Source organism: Dipodomys merriami, unplaced genomic scaffold (assembly GCF_024711535.1).
Source record: "Dipodomys merriami isolate MVZ:Mamm:240054 unplaced genomic scaffold, mDipMer1.0.p SCAF_56, whole genome shotgun sequence".
In the NCBI taxonomy this organism is placed as follows: domain Eukaryota; kingdom Metazoa; phylum Chordata; class Mammalia; order Rodentia; family Heteromyidae; genus Dipodomys; species Dipodomys merriami.
Window position 1 is genome coordinate 6,741,584 of NW_027206135.1, and position 17,103 is coordinate 6,758,686.

The 17,103-nt window shown below is 40.3% G+C and overlaps 1 pseudogene; it reads right to left on the reverse strand.

Moving 5' to 3' along the window:
- Window positions 1–10,105: 10,105 nt before the first annotated feature.
- LOC138812068 (large ribosomal subunit protein uL5-like) lies at window positions 10,106–10,633 on the reverse strand (annotated as a pseudogene).
- Between the last annotated feature and the right edge of the window lie 6,470 nt (window positions 10,634–17,103).

Consider the following 17,103-nt stretch of genomic DNA (forward strand, 5'->3'; position numbering starts at 1 on the left):
CAAAGGAGGAGGCTGCAATGCTTGATAAGAAATGTACTCATTATCTTGCCCATGTAATTGTAACCCCTCTGTACAGTATGCTCACAAAAAATAAAAATAAAAAAAGATAGATAAATAGATAGATAGATAGATAGATAGATAGATAGATAGATAGATAGATAGAAAGAAAGAAAGAAAGAAAAAACTTAGACTTGGAAACCAGGAAGATCTGGGCCTTGGTTTTGGCCTTTTGACCCGCTGTCTCTGTTTCCCTATGTATAAAATGGAGCCAAGATACACAAATGATTAAGCTTACACAAATGATTAAGCTTGTCTGCTCATTTAACCCATCCAGGGATATATATAAAGGGCACAACCAAGCCGGGCGCTGGTGGCTCACGCCTGTAATCCTAGCTACTCAGGAGGCTGAGATCTGAGGATCGCGGTTCAAAGCGGTTCAAAGCCAGCCCAGGCAGGAGAGACCGTGAGACTCCTATCTCCAATAAACCACCAGAAAACCGGAAGTGGCGCTGTAGCTCAAGTGGTAGAGCGCTCGCCTTGAGCTGAAGAGCTGAGGGACAGCGCCCAGGCCCAGAGTTCAAGCCCCACGACCGACAAAAAATAAAATAAAATAAAGGGTGCAACCAAAAGCTGGTGCTATGACTGTTAGCACATCACTATATCAGGAGACACAGTTGAAAATTGGGGAGAGAAGGGATCACTTTGGAAAGCGCTGGAATACTATGTTCTATTCTTCTCTCCCCCTGGGCAAAGTCTCCTTCAGCATCTCCTTAAACAGATTTCCAAGGGACAATGGAAGATAAGTCCTCCAGAGTTTAAGGTGTACAAGAGAGGCTATGGACATACATATCTGAGGCCACAGAGTAGGGAAAGAAAGAACTACCATAAGAACTAGGATAAGCATGCAGGAATGTTTCTCAATTTTAGACAAAGCTTTCCAACATGAAGCTGGCCTGAAGCCAGTTTGAAATCTCACCACTCCATAGAAGTCCCCATGACTAACCATGGAAAGTTCAGTTCAGAGAATTGAAGTTCAAACCAGCCAGTCAGTAAGATGAGAGACATCACCCACATCACAGGAACTGCAATTACAAGTTCCCAGGAGAGGAATCTTTGAAGAATATAAAATATATCCCATGGGAGAAAGAGCCTACAATTGTACATCTATTCCATTCTGGGTCATAGTAGTACATAAAATGAGTTCCAACTCATTATAGCTGCCTAAATTCAGGAAGACCCAATAAATTAGATCTGGTCGGTCTGTCCAGATCTAAAAAAAAAAGTAATGGTGAAGGGAAATTATTAAAGGAATTTAATCAATATATTGGGAAGATGAGAGAAATGAGACATTGCAGCCTGTACCTGTGGGAGCTGATTTGAGCATTAGGTTTGAATAGAGGAGGAACTGGGCAGAAAGGAAGAGGTATGCATAACTAAGCAATCTTGGTCAAATTGTGGTCTGGTGGGTCATAATCTCAGTTCTGACTGTGTGAGATGGCTCTGGAAAAACATCATCACTGTCGCTGCTTGGCAGTTCCCAGCATGGGATCATTGCTCACACTTGTGTAGGGAAGTCTATCATTGGGTGATAAAGTACCTGCCAGGTTCCACTTTCCTTGGGATCCAAGGTGACTACAATTTAAAGCAATGACTACAGACTTTCATGTGCTTTTCCAGATGTTGCAAAAGCTGGCAGTAACTAACTTAAATACTTTTAACCTAGTGCCTTTGGTCTTGAAGTGATCATAAGTTAGTTACATCTAAGGCTAACCAACCTTATAGTATCCTTTGTTTGTTTGTTTGTTTGTTTTGGTCATGGGGCTTGTCCTGGGCACTGTCCCTGAGCTCTTTTGCTCGAGGCTAGCACTTTGAGCCACAGCTCCACTTTTGGTTTTCTGGTGGTTAGAAATAAGAGTCTCATGGACTTTCCTGCCCAGGCTGGCTTTGAACCTCAATTCTCATATCTCAGCCTCTTGAATAGCTAGGATTATAGGTATGAGCCACCAGTGCTCAGATTGTACCCATTTTTAGAGAGACACTTCTTAAGTGAATAAGATGTCTAAATACAGAGGCTGAGCAGGAATCTGACCCGAAGAAAAAGAGGTAAATATAAAGTAAAAGCAGAAATACCAATCTTTTTTGGGGGGGGCAGAGGGGTTCGGTTGTGGGGCCTGAACTCTGGGCCTGGGCACTGTCCCTCAGCTCTTCAGCTCAAGGCTAGCACTCTACCACTTGGGCCACAGTGCCACTTCTGGCTTTTTTCTTTTTGCTTATGTGGTGCTGAGGAATCGAACCCAGGGCTTCACGCATGCAAAGCAAGTGCTCTACCACTGAGCCACCTTCCCAGCCCCAGAAACTTTCTCACAAGAAGAAATAGAGCACTCTAGATAAACAGGCCATGCTATTTTATCTTTTTGAGTTGAAGACAAGGCCTTACTTCTCAAGAGAAGTGGGAAGGTAAGAGGGAGTCTTTACTTGACCTTTTTCGTGTGTGTGTGTGTGTGTGTGTGTGTGTGTGTGTGTGTGTGTGTGTGTGTGTGTGTGTGTGTGTGTGTGTGTTGGTTGTTGGTTGTGGGGCTTGAACTCTAGGCCTGGGCACTGTCCCTCAGCAATTCAGCTCAAGGCTAGTGTCTAAGTATATTTTCTTAAAAAACAGTTCCATTGCAGGCACCAGTGGTTCATGCCTATAATCCTAGCTACTCAGGAGGCTGAGACTCATATAAGGATGAATTGTAGTTTTTAAAGCCAGTCCAGTCAGGAAAGTCTATGAAATTCATCTCCAATTAAGCACCAAAAAAAAATTTTTATGCTGGAAGTAGAGCTATATCTCAAGTGGTAGTAGAGTGCTAGTCATGAGCAAAAACACGCAAATGATACTTAAGCCATGAGTTCAAGACCCAAGACCAACACAAAAATAAAGCTCAGAAAGTCTTGAGCTTTTTTTTTTCCTTCCTACTAAAGAAAGACCTCAATTTTGGCATTTTCTCACAAACAAGATTTTGGATAATTATCCAGTTAAATATTTCTATTTTCTCATCTATAAAATTACATTTTAGCACTAAAAGATTTATGTAGATTTGCTAGTCTGTTCCCTTTAATGAGCAGGGAGAAATTAAGTGGCTTGTTTGGCACTAAGAAAGTTAGTAATGTGACAACTAAAACACTCAAGCTTTTATGGCAAGACTATTGCTATAATATAGGTTAGTTTAGACATGAAAACTCAGTTTAAATAGGACCTCTGAGCTTTGGTCTGTCAATGAGAAAATGATGGAAAACAGATCACCATTTCTGAAATACTTTTAAATTTGGAACTTCACTGAAATGAAATCAATACCAACTGGAAATAAAAACTACAAATAAACCGATGATGATGATGATGATGATGATGATGATGATGATGATGATGATGATGATGATAATTGTGTTTAGTTAGATCCTCCAAGAAGCAAATGTCAAAAACACATTAGGAGACAAGCCTATGAAAGAAAAGAAGGCATTGGAAATGGCAGGAGACTCTTTTGATTATGATCTACATCTGATTCGAAAAAGAAAGATAGGAAAGGACAAAGGATTGGGTAAGTAGAAACTCAGACTGCTGTGCCAGTCTCAGCCAGGCCGATGGGAAGGATTTAAGCCAAATTCACACACCAAAGGAGTCTGCATCTTACAGGAAAAGGCCTGCATTAATATTCTTACCACATCCAATCACTGGCTAGGAAAGCCTATTAAAAATAAGGCTTCAGTGCAAATACAATAGCAGGCTTAAAGAACAGCAGTGGAGTCATCAATCAATTTGGCTTCCTGAAACAAAAGGTTTGGGTGGTGTTTGTTTATGCTACCTCAATAGAAAGATTTTTCAAAGCTTTTTAAAGCAGAACTTGCACTTGGTTCTTTTGTATAGGGTCTATCTCTCCTTTTGTTCACATGGAAAGAAATGGAAGATACAGGTAGCTGGGGAGGGTGATCAAATGAAAGTTGTGGTGGTGAAAAATAGTTTCCAAATTGATGATTCACTGGCCAGGTTTCACAGGAACTGAAGTGATCAGTGAACTTGATGACATTCTATACAAACCATCTAAATTATAAATAAAGGGGGGAAAAAGCACAGTGCCTAAGGGAAGTGTGATATGCTATAAATGTAATCTGCAACACAAACAAGAATGAACAGAAAAGTACATAAAGGAATAATGGCCAAAAATATCCCAAATTTAATAAAACTTTAACACAGATATCTAACATGTTCAACTAACCCCATATAAGACAAACATAATGAAGACTACACCCAAGTTGCAAAATAAAAAAAAAGTGATTTTAAAAAAATTCTTAAAAGCTGCCAGTGGAAAAAGAAATATTACATATAGAAGAAAAATTAAAAATCATTCTAGAATTCTAGTAATATAAAATTGCAAACGAGAAGATAATATCTTTAAAGCATTGGGGGGGGGGGGGGACAGGAAATAGAGCTCTATCTGGAATTCTCTCCAGGGAAAATGTCTTTCAGAAAAAAAGACAAAAACAGATTTTCTTTCAGAAAAATGAAAAGAATAAAAGAATTCATGACCAGAAGACCCACTCTATTTAGAATGTTAAAAGACGTTCTTAAAGCTGAAAGCAAAAGACTCTGAATATAAATTCAGGTATATACAAACAAATTAAGATTTTTGCCTCTAATTTGCCTCCAGCAAATCTTAAATACAAACTTCAAAACACCAAAGCAGTTTTAAAAAATACTGGCCTAGACAAAATTTAAAATTATGAAAGAAATACAAATAACTCAATAACTTACAATTCACAAGAGTTGACATCTGATAAAACATTGTCAGATAGGAGGATCATGAGTTCTAAATCAGCCTGGGCTACTTAGAACAAAAAGCACACATAAAAAAGAGTCACGAAAATATGAGTGCAAAAGCTGGCACCAGTGGCTCACATCTGTAATCCTAGCTACTCAGGAGGTTGCGATCTGAGGATTATAGTTCAAAGCCAGCCTGGGCAGGAAAGTCCCTGAGAGTTTTATCTCTAATAAACCATGAGAAAACCAGAAGTGGTACTGTAGCTCAAGTGGTAGAACACTTGCCTTGAGCTGAAGAGCTCAGGGAGAGTGCCCAGACCCAGAGTTCAAGCTCCATGACCAAAAACAAAACAAAACAAAAAAAAGAATACAAAGTAAGTCAGTAGGAATAAAATTAGATTACAAAATTAGTACAAAAGGACATTAAAACTATATTGCAACAAGTATACAGAGTTCAGGCCCACGACCGGACCCAAAAAAACAAAAAAAAAGACAATAAATAGCTACTATTGCAAGTCCTCTATATATGCTAGAAAGTAGAAGAAAATGATCATATTAAGGAAAGAAATGGAAAATACAAAACAGGCCTAAGGTGTACTTCTAGAGAAAAAATAAATACAGTGTCACACATGAAAAATTGAGAGCTGGGCTGGGAAGGTGGCTCAGTGGTAGAGCGCTTGCCTTGCATGCATGAGGCCCTGGGTTTGATTCCTCAGCACCACATAAACAGAAAAATCTGGAAGTGGTACTGTGGCTCAAGTGGTAGAGCGCTAGCCTTGAGTTGAAGAGCTGAGGGACAGTGCACAGACCCAGAGTTCAGGCCCCATGACTGACAAAAAACAAAAACAAAAAAATTAGGAGCTAATTTGTCATTGTGTAAGAAAAGATTAGTGACCTGGATGGAGGCCTGGCTCAAGTGCAGAGCATTTTCCTAGCAAGCCCTAAAGGTCTTTAGTTCAAATCACAGAATGTTTAAATTTTTTTTTTTACTTAAACAGAAAAGACTAGTGACCTTTAACTTGAAGACCTAGTGACAGAAGCTATACAAAACGTAACAGAGAAAAGACAAAATAACCAAGCAGCATTGACCTGTGTTGAGACTACAAATGGATCAATATACATACAGAAGGGAGAAGGGTAAAATATTAAAATAATGACCAGATGCTAATAGTTCACAGCTGCTATCTTAGCTACTTAGGAGGCTAAAATCTATATGATTGAAGTTCAAAGCCAGCTCCAGCAGAAAAGTCTGTGAGACTCTGTCTCCAAATAGTCAGCAAAAAGCCGGAGGCCCAGCTTAAGTGGTATAACACCAGCTAAGCAAGCAAGTCAAGAAAGTGTAAGGCCCTGAGTTCAAACTCTGATATCACCAATAATAATAATAATAATAATAATAATAATTGTTATTATTATTTAAATACTTGCCAAAATTGCTTTTTTTTTTTTTGTCAGTCATGGGGCTTGAACTCTGGGGCTGGGCACTGTCCCTCAGCTCTTCAGCTCAAGGCGAGCACTCTACCACTTGAGCCACAGCGCCACTTCCGTTTTTTTGGTGGTTTATTGGAGATAGGAGTCTCACGGTCTTTCCTGCCCAGGCTGGCTTTGAACTGCGATCCTCAGATCTCAGCCCACTGAGTAGCTAGGATTACAAGCGTGAGCCACCAGTGCCCGGCCTGGCCAAAATTTCTATAAACACACAGACCCAGAACACTTAGTAAGGCTCAACTACAAAAAACTTAAGAATTGATGATACCAAGATCCATCATAATCAAATTGCTTAAAACTGATGCTAAAAAAAGAAAAATATTAAACCAGAGGAAAAGAAAAAAAAAAAGCACCATAGGTACAGAAAAATAAAGATTGACAACAGACTTATCAGTGGAAATAACACAAACCAAAAGAGTATGGAACATCTGTCAACATAGAGTTAAAATAAAGAATATGCATGGGCTGGGAATGTGGCTTAGTGGTAGAGTGCTTACTTATCATGCATGAAGCCCTGGGTTTGATTCCTCAGTACCACATAAACAGAAAAAGCCAGAAATGACACTGTGGCTCAAGTGGTAGAGTGCTATCTTTGAGCAAGAGAAGCTCAGGGACAGTGTCCAGGCCCTGCATTCAAGCCCCAGGACTGGCAAAAAAAAAAAAAAAAAAAAGAATTTGCATACATACAAAAACTAAAAGAATTTATCCTTAGTATATCAATACTACAGGAAATGTTAGAAGAAGTCTTTCAGCAAGAATGAAAATAATAATAGATTATTCCTTCGAGGAGGTAGCATAAATATTCACGTCCTTTTTCTTATCCCTCTACTAAACTACTTCAGGTGGAGACTGTAGGGAATGCAAAATGATGCTTCAGAATCACCTCAAATGATACCTAAGGGTCTTTCTAGTTGTTACCTTTTTTAAAAGACTTGATTCTGGAAGATGCTATATTTCTCTTGGGTACTTTGCCTTAACCAGAATGAATACCCACCAAATAATAGTAATGAATTTATGGTTTTAATACGCAAAGAATTGGGAATAATAACTCAATAACTCCAAAATCACTCTTTTCCATGTCCTAGTGAGATAAACCAAATACTCTTTGAATCATTAGCAACCAGGGATGTGGCAGACAAAACACAAAAAGAATTCAGAGTCAAATAATAAGAGTCATGACACAAGACAAGTGCCAGTGGTTCACGCCTGTAATCCTAGCTACTCAGGAGGCTGAGATCTAAGCATCACAGTTTGAAGCCAGCCCAGGCAGGAAAGGCCATAAGACTTATCTCCAATTAACTACCAGAAAACTGAAAGTGGCATTGTGGCTCAAAGTGGTAGAGCACTAGCCTTGAGTGTAAAAGCCCAGGGACAGCACCCAGACCCTGAGTTCAAGCCCCATGACTGACCAAAAAAAAATCATGGCATATAGCATTAAAAAACATACTGAGGCTGCCTCTTGGGAAATGGAGTGTTGCAATAGCTTGATAACCAGTTATGCAAATTTGAGATTCACTTTTCTCTTCTGAATCTGTTTTTTCATATTTCAGTTGAGATGTGGGCTAAATGACTCTGAAAGCCTGTGAGCCTGAGTGTGATTGAAATTAGACTGATCCTGAGTATGACAGCTTCCCCCTTCTCCAGTTAACTAAGTGCCAGCAGGGAAATCCCCACAACCCACAAATAGCCATTGTTTTTATAATTCAAAAATTAAAATTGCTATGTTGAATTTGACAAATCTTCTTAAAATGTATCAAAAAGGCAAATGTATCAAAAAGGCAAAAATATAGGGACAAAGTGTCATCAAGGTTTGAGGACTGGGAAAATGGTTGAGTGCAAACTGGTGCTAATTTTGAGATAGAGAATTGCTATATAGCCCAAACTGGCCTGGAAATAGAAATCCTCCTACTTCAGCCTTCTAAATGCTAGGATTACAGGTTTATGCCATTATACCCATTCCACAAAGAAACTTTTTAGTCTGAGGAAATTTTCTATACTTAATTGTATACATTTGTTGTATACATTTGCGAATTCATAGAACTATGTACCATAAAGCATGAATATTAAAATTAAATCGATTAAATAACTATTTTTAAATTAAACAGTTTTAAAAGAATAGGGCAGCAGCTTCAGAGGCAATTCATATCCATTTGTTAAAGTGTTCAGTCTTTCAATATGTTCTAGATCATTTTCTATGAATTATACTTATCTCTTACTTAGCTATCTAGTATGTTAAAAGAATCTCAGGTCAGGCACCAGTGGCTCAGGCCTATAATCCTAGATACTCAGGAGGCTGAGATCTGAGGATTACTGTTCAAAGCCAGCCCAGACAGGAAAGTCCATGAGACTCTTATCTCCAATAAACCATTCAGAAAACCAGAAGTGGCACTGTAGCTCAAGTGGTAGAATGCTAACCTTGAGCTGAAGAGCTGAGGGATAGTGCCCAGGCCCAGAGTTCAAGCCCCACAACAGACTAAATAAATAAATAAATAAATTGTTAAAACCAGTTATGGGCTTAAGAAATATTATAAAAACTAGATCTATTAAGATAAAATGTACATATTATAAAATTCATCCATTTTAAGTAAAAGTTCAATGATACTTAGTAAATTTACAGAATTGTATAACTACCACCATGGCCCTAATTTTTTTAATCATTTTATTACTCTACAAGATTCCCTCATCAGGCTGGGAAGGTGGCTTGCCTTGCATGCTTAAGGCCCTGGGTTCGATTCCTTAGCACCACATAAGCAGGGAAAAAAAAAGCCAGAAGTGGCGCTGTGGCTCAAGTGGTAGAGTGCTAGCCTTGAGCTGAGAGCTGAGGGACAGCGCCCAGGCCCAGAGTTCAGGCCCCACGACCCTCATGCCCATTTCCAATGATGACCAATTTGCTAACACAGTATCAGAAAGTCTTTCAGGACAGTCTAATAAAAATGCCACTCAAGTTGCCGGGCGCTGGTGGCTCACGCCTGTAATCCTAGCTACTCAGGAGGCTGAGATCTGAGGATCGCGGTTCAAAGCCAGCCCGGGCAGGAAAGACCGTGAGACTCCTATCTCCAATAAACCACCAGAAAACCGGAAGTGGCGCTGTAGCTCAAGTGGTAGAGCGCTAGCCTTGAGCTGAAGAGCTGAGGGACAGCGCCCAGGCCCAGAGTTCAAGTCCCACGACCGACCAAAAAAAAAAAAAAAAAAAAAAAAAAAAAAAAAAAAAAAATGCCACTCAATAACCAGATACTTCTACATCACAAATGGGTACTTACCCACCCTAGCTTCACAACATTAGGAAACACTTATTGGACAGCTCATTCTATTCTTGCCAAGAGTATTTATTACACAGTTATTCCTCATTTTGATAAGCATTAAAGCTTGACATGGGCCACCCCCTTCCATGTGCCCTAAATGTCAGTTCAATAACTTCAAAAGGTCCCAATGCTAGTATTCCTTTTCTTTTTTTCAGGTTGTATTGAGGATTGAACTCAGGGTCGCCTTGCTAGCAAGCAGTCTACCATTTTACTCATACCTCCAGTCCACTTGCTTTTTGTTTTTCAGATAAAATCTCAAATTTTTGCCCAAGCCAACTTCAGAACACAATCCTACTATTTCCACTTTCTAAATAGATAGGCCCACAAGGCATGTACCATCACACCTAGCTTGCTTTTGAGAAAAGATCTTGCTGTTTTTTACCTTGGTTGATCTCAAACCACAGTCCTCCTCTCTGTGCCTTCTGAGTAGCTGGGACTATAAGTATACATCAGCATATCTGACCTCAGTATTCTGGTTTTTTTTTTCCTTAAAAGCTACATTTTTTTAAATTTCACTGACAATATTTTATTGGCCTTTGGATAGAAATGGGGATTTGTCAGGTAGGATGATCCCATCATATTTCTTCTGGAACCAGCACATGGCCTCCTCTTTGCTGATTCTGTGTTTATCTTGCACTTCTTGTCTACAATGCTGAATCCTGGCCTACTCAGCACCACATAGAAGTCCAGCCCATAGATACCAATGCTTGGGTCATATCTGATGCACAGATCGATGTGTTCCTGGATCCCAAAATCTGAGAAGTTGTTTTTTCTTAATTCCTATTCCTGTACCTTCACACCTTTCTCCAGGATTTCTTCTGCCTTAGCCCTACAGACCATGCAGTGGACAGCAATCTTTTCATTGCTCCTGATGCCAAAGGATCTGACAGTGTATCTAATTTTGGAAAGCACTGGGGTCTTCCCTGTGAGCTGCTCCACCACCTTAGCTGCCCGGGTCAGTCTGTCTCCACTTTCCCCAACACAGATGTTGAGGCAAAGCTTGTGGTTTCAAAGCTCCCACATGGGGTTCTTTTTTACCATGATCCTGTGCCATGATAGATACAGAAAAAGAGCTAAAAGCTAAATTTTGTATAAGTTGTTAACCTATAAAAGATGATTTTGTATAGCAAACTTTTCACACATATTCTCAAATATCTGATGAAATATGAGATGCATGTATATACCCAGGAAACCTCCATCAGAATCAAGATATTGAATTTGAACATACCTCTGTGGACTTTTTTTTTCTCCCCATCCTGGGGCTTGAACTCCAGGCCTGGGCCCTGTCCCTGAGTACAGCGCCACTTCCAGCCTTTTTGGGTTTTTTTGGCGTTTTTTTGGGTCCGGTCATGGGGCCTGAACTCTGGGCCTAGGCACTATCCCTCAGCTCTTCAGCTCAAGGCTAGCACTTTACCACTTGAGCCACAGCACCACTTCTGGCTTTTTTCTTTTTGTTTATGTGGTGCTAAGGAATCGAACCCAGGGCCTCAGGCATGCAAGGCAAGCACTCTACTACTGAGCCACCTTTCCAGCCCTTCCAGCCTTTTTGTATAGCTAATTGGAGATAAGAGTCTCACAGAGCTTCCTGCCCAGGCTGGCTTCAAACCATAATCCTCAGATCTCAGCCCCCTGAGAAGCTAGGATTACAGATGTTAGTTACCGGCACCCTGCTTCTATGGACCTTTTTTTTTCTATCCCTTTTTAAATAAATTGTGCTTCATACTAGGTTTCATATATGTATACAATGTACTTAGATAATATTTGCCTCCTACTACCCTCTCCTGTCCCTCATATCATCTGCAGAATGGATAGAACTGGAGATAATCATATTAAACAAAGTAAGCCAGACTTAGGTAAGTAATACTACGTGTTTTCTATCTTATACAGAATCTAGGTCAAAAAAAAAAAGGTATGAACATAAAGGAAAACTACTGAGGGCACAACCAACAGGATGTGGGTGGGGGGAGGTAGATAAGAAGAGGGGAGATAATTCAACCAAAGAATACTGCATATACATGTAAATAAAAAAAGCATGAAAAGGACATTATGAAACCCATTTGTAAGAAAGTTTTTAAAAAGCAGGGAAGGCTATGGGAGGGGGAAAGTTTAAAGTTGTTCAAACTATTTCTGTATAGAACGTTAGAAAATACAGAGGAAGTAGAAGTTGTCTACTATGGAAACAGGATGGACTGTAACAACAATCCCCACCCCACCCCTAACCGCCCCATGCTACTACCATTAACAAGCAGCTCCAAAGGCTGAGAAGTATCTAAATTGAGGATAACAGAAAGCTTTAAACCCCAGCTGAAGCCAGGCTCCAGTGGCTCACTTTTGTAGTCCTAGCTACTCAGGAGGCTGAAATCTGAGGGTCGCAGTTCAAAGCCAGCCCAGGCAGGAAAGTCTGTGAGACTCTAATCTCTAACTAACCATCAGAAAATGGGAAGTGGTGCTATGGCTCAAGTGGTAGAGCACTAGCCTTGAGCTGAAGAGCTGAGGGACTTCACCCAGGCCCAGAGTTCAAGCCCCATGACCAACAAAAAAGAAAAAAAAATCAGCTGATTTTCTGTTCAGTCTCAACAAGCTTAGTTTAAAAACTAAAAGGCCATGCATGTGGAAAGAAGGCAAGTTATATAAAAATGTAAACATAGCATTTCAGGTGAGACTCTCAAGTGTCTTATGGCTGGCTGGTACTGCTAGCTGGATTAAAGGCCTTCCCAAACTTCAAAGCAGAGATGAATCCTTCCTGAAAATTCACCCTCAGATATTTGTTTCTAATCTCTGACCACTGTTTTGTGGGCTAAACCCTTTCTTGGCAAGAGATGGGAGGAGAGATCAGAAGAAAGGGGAGAGGAGGGTGGGGAAGAAAACAGGACTAGAAGAGGAGATAGGAAGTGGGGAGAAGGGAGGAGGTGGGGGAGGGGAAGAGGGAAGGAAAAGGTAGAGGGGAGGGGAAGGAGAAAGGAAGGGAAAAGAAGAAGAAAGCAGAGCAGTTCCCAGCTTACTTCTGAGAACTGGTAAGTAAAGATGGAATGAGACACTAAAGTATCATGCAATATAAACTGCTCATCATCACTAGATGTTGTTTGAACCCTCAAGAATAAAATGGAATGTGCCTGGCAACAATCCACTGTAAAACAGAAGTGGAGGGTACAAATCTGGGTCTGAACAGGTCCAGCATACACAAGAATTCCTCCAACTATGACCTCACAGGGAGTCCCCTATGAACCACTATAGAAGAAAACACATGAGCCTGGCTCTGCATATCCCAGAGCCCTAAATGAGACTGTCTCAAAAGAATTAAAAAATCATCCCCAAAAGATACTTCTAGTTTCATTTTTCCCCTATATTCATAGCAATCAATGAAAATATATACACTGAGGCATCTCATTTTGGTACATTCCAACATAGCAGAATACCTAAATTTCTTTTGTTCTAATTGGTCCTATTGGCAAGCAAATTCTGGCCAAAGGCAATCTATTACAGTAATCTTCTGTTTTACTGAGTCCTTTGTGATAATGTTTGACCAGTTTGAGTGTAGTTTGAATCACCGAAACCTCTTCTTGGATCAGTTAAGAGGTCCACTGAACAGCCCTTTCCAAAACACCACACATGAGGTCATCAGACAAGGTATCATTTGAGAGGCTTATAAAAATCACAATTTAATACAAATGTGCAACTCTTTAACATGAGCATTAGTGACCTTATTAAGCTATTTGTTATATCATGAAGTTTAGATTGCATAACAATTTTGATCCCTTACATCAAGTATCTTAAGGGGTAAGGCATATTTGGGCCCGATAAATTTTGAATGTATACAAAGCTTCTTTTAGGGCATGCTACTCAGAGCCTGGTGTGCAGGACAGTAGCAGCAAAAGCAGCGCACGATGTCATAGGCTGAACTGTGTTCTCCCCAAATGCCTATGTTCAAGCCCAACCTAATTTAGTTACCTGAGAGGTAATCACAGGCTCCATTATGGGAGTGGGGCCTCATGATATTAATTTCCTTGTAAGAAGAAATATCAAAGCTTCTCTCTCCTCACCTGCCACCAGTAATTAGTGAGGACGCAGCAAGAAGGTAGCCATCACTGTCCCAGAAGACAGTCTTCCTGAGATGTCAACCATGCTGTCACCCTTATCATGGATTTGTTTTTTTGTCCCCAGAACTGTGAGAAATTTGTTGTTTAGGTCACCCAACATTTGTTCTGGTAGCTCAAACTAAGATATCCAACACTTACTGGAGGTGAAGAAGTTCAAGTTGTTGAATCAGAATCTACATTTTTAGAAAATCCTGAAGTGATATGCATATTTGCCATAGTTATGGCTCAAGACACTGTTTTAGGAGACAGACATGCTTCAAACTGACATCAACCTGAACATTTCAATCCCAGAAAGCAAATTCCCTAAGTGTCCAATTCTTTACTATGCTCCAAACTCAAAGTACTGGCTTTCATACCAGTGCGATGTCCAGGGTTAGCTTTGTCTGCTTTCTTGTTCAACTGGAGTCATTTTCTGTCAGAGGTACTATGCTGGGTAGAAGTAAACTAGCCTAAAACAAACAAACCTTCAACAGGTATCCTTCATCAAAGTAAAACATATCTCAGTCTACCCCACCCTAAAATCACAGAACTAAAATCAGAGAACTAATATTAACCAGAATGTAAAAGGAGCAAAAGCCACCACTAAGTTAAACCACGTGTTTCCTGACATACTTCAATCTGCTCATGCAAATGTTCAGCTCTTGTGGTATTGGACCACTAGACCCTCCTTTTCCTCTTCAGTTATTTTTGTCAGATTTTCAGCCTCCACAGCAACAGTTTGAGGAATCCAGGGGAAATAGAATACATCTCTCCCTCTCACTGTCCCTTCTCCTCTCTCCCCTCTCCTGGAATCACAAGTACTAGCATTCTTATTACTAGATTTTATGTCTAGACCTCTTTCCTTTCTTCCTTCTCCCTCTCCTTCCTGGAATCAGAAGTACAATATCTACTAGCATTTTTATTACTAAATCTATCTCTAGACTTGAGTATTGTTGTCCTTGGTATTTTGTTTGGTTTTTAAATAGACTTTACTTTTTAAAAAGAGTTATAGGTTCACAGGCAAATTGAGTGTAATGCACAGAGATTTTTTCTATACCTCCAGCCCCCTCACATACCCTTCCAAATAAAAAGTAGAACTTTCTCCAACCATTCTACTCTTACATATGGCATTTATTATTATGAACAACTAGGATGTCTTTGTCCTACCCTTTGTAATAAGAGAAATGCCCCCCATTTTGGCTTGAAGAAAATTGGGAAGCTGGATAGGGGTGATATTCTCTAAGATCTTTCTACTATGGGGGCAGGATAGTCTTTTTCTGTCTCTACAGCATCTTTCACCACTTGTGCACAAATGCTGCAGTGTTTTTCCAAGGGTTAGCTTTACCCACTCCACCCCTCCTAGCCATTGGAAAGCATTTTCATCACTTGCTTAAACTAACAAAATGCAATTGAATTCAGTTGTATAGGAACCATTAAATTGACTCCTCAAAAACTATATATAACATAAATCACTAAGGATTGAGTCTAAGATCTTTATGTCAATTCACCCAGCTCCTGAGTCCCCTTGTCCTCCTGCAGTTGCATTCAAAGTCAAAGCCTGGATAACCATGTATTAAAGGGAACAAGGAAGTCTCAAAATGATCCTGGTAATCCACTAAGCCAAGTCTCTGTTTCAGTGATATGTGAAATACTTCAATGGAAAATGTACCTTTTCAGCTAAAAGCACAAATACCCAGTTACACTGCAAATAGTTGGTCACTTTTATTTTCATGTAATCCCCACCTTCACCCCCCCCCCAAAAAAAAAACATGGTCCCATTGACCATATTGAGAACTGGCTTTAAGTCTATTTGCTCCTGGGACCAGGCTCAGGTGAAAGAGATCCATGATGTTATATACAGACACCACACCTCAAAGGTCCACAAGGACTATCTCAGTGATGGCAGGGCCATATGCAGTATCCTTATCAGATAACATTTAGAACCAGCCTGAGCACAGCATTGGCACTAAACTAAGAATTACTATACCCAAAATCACTTGTATGTATGTGGTACTGGGGCTTAAACTCAAGGCCTAAATACTGTCCCTTAGCTTTTTCCACTCAAGGCTGGTGCTCTAACCCTTGGGCCACAGCTCCACTTCTAGCTTTGCTTTTTGGTGGTTAATCTCAGGACAGGGTTGGGGATTTAACTCGGCGGAAGAGTGCCTGATAAGTGCAAGGCCCTGGGTACAGTACTAAGCTCTAGGGAAAAAAAGAGTCTCAGGAGTGTCCTCCCTGGGCCGGCTTCAAACTGTAATCCTCAAATTTCTGTCTCTGAGTCACTAGGATTACAGGCATGAAATACACAGACACACAGACACAGCCCAAAGTCACTTATTATATAATGCAAGAATAATTTCAAGGGCATGCCATGGTAGAAATTTGATCAACAGTAAGCCAAAAGTTGACTCTGAAATGAACTGAAAACACCAAATGAAACTATGAGCATAGACACACAGTTCCAAGGGAAGTATTTTTGGTTATTTTCACATGAGAAAGACGAGTATATACAAAAGGAGAAAGGTATATGATTCTGTCTTTATGTCCCTATTGTATTGTTAGCTCAATCCATTATGCATCCAAACATTTCTTTATTGAACACCAACTCCACATGAGGAACTGGTATACATCCAGGAATACATAGAAGAACCTAATCTCAGAAATTGTGTTACCAGCCTCTTGAGACTCAAACCCCTCCCCACCCAACCTTGGGATCACCCAGAGCTTATCCCCACAATGCTGGTAAACAAATACTGTGCAGCTAAGTTGACTGATCCTCCTGCCTCTGCCTTCCAATTGCTAGAATAATAATGTAAACCACCATACTTGGCAGAGGTCCCTGATCTCTTGATAGTAATTTTAGTGCTATCTTAAACAGAACAATGACAACTGAACAAGGTCTATACCTTCAGAAATAAGAGATAAACTGGGCACACAGTGGGTACTTGTAGTTCAAAGCACTCTCAGGGGGCTGAGGCAGGAGGATCACTGGAACCCAGGAGCTGGAGGGTAGTCTGAGCAACAAAGCTAGACTCCTATAAAAATAAGAGATGCATGTTGGAGGTTTTTACACATGAAATACAAGGAGCTATCACTACTGACTACAGCGACCAACAAACTTCCCTGAAAATCCTATGGTGTCTTCTACTTTTTGGAAACTCCATTCCTACCCCTCGTCCAGAGACAAGGAACACACAAGCTTGTTCTGGAGGACATACCTAAAAGTAATCTCTTTCTTCCTTATCCTGCCAACCAGCCCAGGGAGTCGATGAAGCACCAGTCTTTCTCTTTGGAGGAATCAAGGCTGAGAACAAGCACCCTTTTCCCTTGCCATACACCACAGCCCCATGCCTGGGAAGCAATGGCAAGTTCACACCGCCCTCTACTGTCCACTTATTCCCTAACAAAGAACAGAATCTACTCTGAAAAAAAGAAAACCAACAGCATG